At 36.0% G+C, this 4,436-nt stretch overlaps 1 long non-coding RNA gene across 1 annotated transcript in view; it reads right to left on the bottom strand.

Annotated features, from left to right (window-relative positions):
- Window positions 1–1,745, bottom strand: part of LOC107670618 (uncharacterized) — an 8,947-nt gene extending 7,202 nt beyond the window's left edge. The window contains exons 1-2 of the long non-coding RNA XR_001632106.1: window positions 1,736–1,745; window positions 270–275 (exon numbers count right to left, since the gene is read on the bottom strand). This is a non-coding gene — a long non-coding RNA (uncharacterized LOC107670618). The remainder of the gene's footprint in view (window positions 1–269; window positions 276–1,735) is intronic.
- Between the last annotated feature and the right edge of the window lie 2,691 nt (window positions 1,746–4,436).

Raw genomic sequence — 4,436 nt, 5'->3', positions numbered from 1 at the left:
TTTCTAGTTGTGTCCTCTTTTGGAAGGCCAAACAAAGTAGTTTGGCTTTCGCAACGAAACACACAGCATCTCCATGATATTGCGGAGGCAACAATACTACAGTGATAATAAAAGTTACGCCTACTTTCTTTGCGTATGCATTTGGGCGCTGTTATACAAATCTTCCCACACAGTGACGCAGATATGTGGGGTCGTATTTGAACGAGGCGTTTTAGGAAGGCATGGATGAGCGTTCACTTTTATAAAGAATATCTCTTTGGGTTTGAGACTTTAATCTTTGCAACTTTATGGATCTTCTGTATGCACGAACAGCTTTTAACTCTCCAAAGACAAAGGAAAACATGAAATCGCATCATATGACCCCTTTAATTCTGGAATCCTGAATTTTTTTTATTTTAATTACAATTGTTTTATTTTCTTTTACTATAATTGTTACTTTTTTATCTAAGAGTGTCCATATTAAAATAATTATTGAAGGCAAAACTGGAGTTAAGGGGCCTCTGAATATTGTTGTGGACCAAGCAGGGCCTTGGAGTCGAAAAGGTTTAGTTTGAGATCCACTGCTAGCTACACAAGTAGCTAGTATGAAAAAAGTTAATTGAAGGTCATTTATTTTATTAATGTGCAATATATTAAAATTGGTCACTTTAATTTGTTCAAATGCCTGTTTATTTCAGTTTTTTTTTTTTTGCATTCATGAATCAAGATCAGGGATCAAAGTTCCGGCCCACCAGTACAATTTTCATTATAATTCCATCCCCATTTTTGTGTCTGCACTGAAACTGAGAATGCTCCTGTTGGAAACAGTTTAATATTTGTAGTGTTTATAGTATTTATATATTTTATAGTATTTATAGTATATATATATATATATATATATATATATCAGGATTCTTTGATGAATAAATGTTTATAAGAACATAATTTATTTGGAATATAATTTTTTTAATGCTGCTGAATAAAATAAGTATTGATTTCTTTTTAATTATAGTGTTTATACAGTGTTTAATTTGCATGGTTAAAAATTTGGGTAGTGTGGGATCATATAATGCTGAATAAAAAAATCTGTCTACTGAGGCAAAACAGATCTACTGTATAGTTTATCGTAAAAGTAAAAACAGAAAAGAGAGGAAAAATAACAGAAAAGACAGGAATATGTGAGGCCAAGCTACTGGGTATTTTTGTGGACCCTAGAAAAGCAGGCCCAATGAATCGAAGCAATCAGAGAGACCCGTGAAATCCAGCCATTTATGCCGAAGCTTTCCTAAAGACTCAAGATTTTCAAAACAGATCCAACTCAATGCCCTGAGAGAAGAAACCAATCAAAATCAGCCAAACCCCTGAATGGGATCCAATCCAAGAGCCCCAGAGAAGGAACAATGACAAATCGCACTCTACCTAGATTAATATCAGAGACCCAATCACCCAGAATGCCACTGCGAGAGAGTGGCATCAGGTGGAACGCTTTAACCAGGGTCAGCCTCAGAACAAGACGCAGGCAAAGCACAGACATCAGCACTGTCACACATCAAAACAGTCAACACAAAAGCCCATTTCCAGCAATTCTGCCAAATGAGAGTATATCAGACCTGAAAGAGAAAAGAAGATTTAGCCTGACAGATGTGGATGCGTTGAACTGTGAGGAAGGTGATTAGGACAGAAGGAAGATGGATTGCAGACAGGAAGAGGAAATCCCAACTCAGGCATTCTCCTTTCTACAGTGCAAATTGTTCACTTTACAAAACAAACTTTTTTAATATCAAACGAGCTTAAAAAATCTGTCAAAAAACAAATCAGAAACTAATCTACAGCATCTTAACACAAATGAAAGTCACGAGAGTAATGTTTGTGCCTTCAGCAGCACCAACCCGATCTCGTGAGAATTTGTACGAATCGCATTCGGTTCATATGAAAGTGCTTTTAGAAGTGAGAGTGAAGGTTCACCTCTAACCCCATCCCTAAACCTAAGTTGTAGCCTAAGCAGATCATATAAAAACATACAAATGGGATTGTAAAAATTCATACAGATGTGTCACCATTTTATATTATATATATCCTGTAGTGTCATGACATTTCTCTTCAATTTCTGTCATGAGATTCTCTTAAATTTAAAGTTACTACAATCTCAATATTTTACAACGTTGTTCTCGTAAAGGCTTATAATGAGATTATTCACGAAACATTAGGATGCAGATAGATTATATATATTATATATTCTAGTGTGACACTAAAATGCCTTCATTCCTTCATTCATAAAAATCTCATTGATTTTCTCCATAGGTTTTTAATGATTACTTATAAGCCTTTAAAGATTTGGTAAAAATGACATTACACATGAATCTGCAGAGAAATATCCACCAGTTTGAGAATCGAAACAAGCAAACTGCTCCAAAAGAACTCTTTAGCATCCATTCACTCCCATGAAATCAACAGTTTTTTGTTTTTTCAAATCAAAGTTTTTAAAGGGGTCATATGATGCGATTTCAATTTTTCCTTTCTCTTTGGAGTGTTACAAGCTCTTGGTGCATAAAGAAGATCTGTAAAGTTGCAAAGACTAAAGGCATAAACACATTTCATTACACCAAATACACAAAAAAATGTTCTTTTTAGCAGCATCATATGACCCCTTTAATGTTGTGATTCACCTCATAGCTGGTTGCTTTGATTCATGGCCTATAACTCTGAAATAAATACTTTTTTTTTAAATCCCTTTGGGAAAAATACTTACAAAACTAATACCAAGGCCGCTGAAAAAGTGGAAAATAGTGAATACTTCCAAAATCAAGGCTGCTGAAAAAGTGGAAGGGCACTGTTGCACTCTGTTGTGGTTTAACAACTTCCGAGTAGAGTTAAAATTCTCTAGTTATTTGTGTGGGTGGAAACTAAGAACCAATTTCTTATTTTATTATTGTCATTAAATGATTTCTTGTGGAAGCAGAACCATTAAGGGGAATCATAATGAGAATCAATATACAACTCCCATCAATAATTATCTAAGAATGAAGAGATTGGGAATGATAATAAAAAACAGTCAGAAAACTGCTGTGTTGGATAAACAATCATACAGTTTAGGATCAACATACAAAAGTATTTTGCCATAGACTTCCATGATTGACTATGCAGAATCAAGCAATCCAGAGAAACAACAAAAATATTGCTGGATCATTTCTATACTCTCAATTCTTGTTGTTGATGTCACTGAGGAGGCGGATGGCCTTATGGAAGAATGACAACCTTCTGAATCTATACAGACTTGCATGATAAAAGACATATATATTATATATAGAAGGCAACTGTAAACTCTGCACCAACATCCATTCAACCAATCTAACTTTGCAGATATGAGATATTGCCATGGCAGCTTTTTTGGAGAAGACGAGATGACCTTTAGCTGCTACGCTGTAAACTGTAGTGAACACTGGCAAATTGGCATCAAACCTCAACAATGGCATCACTTTCACTAAACTCCACCCATCATTTCCCTTCAGTTGGCCCTGATAGGACTCACATTCTTCAAAGTTGACCTCTAGTTCCTCTGCATTCATCACACAAAAATCACCACTGGATATAGAGATCCCATCAGTACGCCAATGCCATTTTCTACTTTGGCACCATTCAATGAGAGGAAAGGAATAATAAGAAAGAATTGAAAAAAATAGGCCCTTGGCTCTCTCAATAGCGCTATTAAATGTGAGTTATCTGCTGAGTATTTCCCCTGAAGCAGGCAATGATGTTCTACAATGTCTGTTTAAAGGCCCTAAGCAAACAAACTTCTCTCTTCAGCCCAGCAGCTCAACATCAGTTCTAACGAGGCCTGACCTGGTGTGAGTTTCCCAGGCCGAATTCATTACCACCCAACTAAAGCATTTAACATGCTGTGTTGATAATGGAACCCTCCAGAAGCAGGGAAGCATCTACTACACAAATCGATATGTGGCATGGTTGACTTAAAACTTCCTGACATTTGGGATTGACGATTCCTGAAAGAGTCTTATCAATATCTGCATACAATCGAGAGTTTATACCAGAACTGCAAATGATGTTCAAGAGATGTTCTCTATGGATTGGTTTTGGGATTTCTCTGGAGACGCAGAGCTATGAAGAACATTAAGACAGATGTTATGCATCTTCCTAGTTAGTTTTCCTTTCCACTCTTTTAAATTTCCTCCAGATTCTGGCATCTGGAAAAACAGGTGGCCCAAATGGTGTTTTGACCAATTAGATATCGTCTTTGCTGGGGTGTTGTATATTTCTCCTCCCAATTCATAAATCAAAATGTTATCTCATCAGGCACATGGTCCGAGTTTTAACACTCTTGCAGAGTGTACTTTTGGACATGATTTCTATAACAACAATTCGATACATTTGACAAAGAATTGATTGGAAGAAACGTTTCAAGCAAGAAGATTCAAACACACACATACTAAACATGAATA

The sequence above is a fragment of the Sinocyclocheilus anshuiensis genome, unplaced genomic scaffold, assembly GCF_001515605.1.
Source record: "Sinocyclocheilus anshuiensis isolate Anshui unplaced genomic scaffold, SAMN03320099.WGS_v1.1 scaffold140, whole genome shotgun sequence".
Lineage (NCBI taxonomy): Eukaryota > Metazoa > Chordata > Actinopteri > Cypriniformes > Cyprinidae > Sinocyclocheilus > Sinocyclocheilus anshuiensis.
This window is presented reverse-complemented; position numbering and strand designations above follow the sequence as displayed.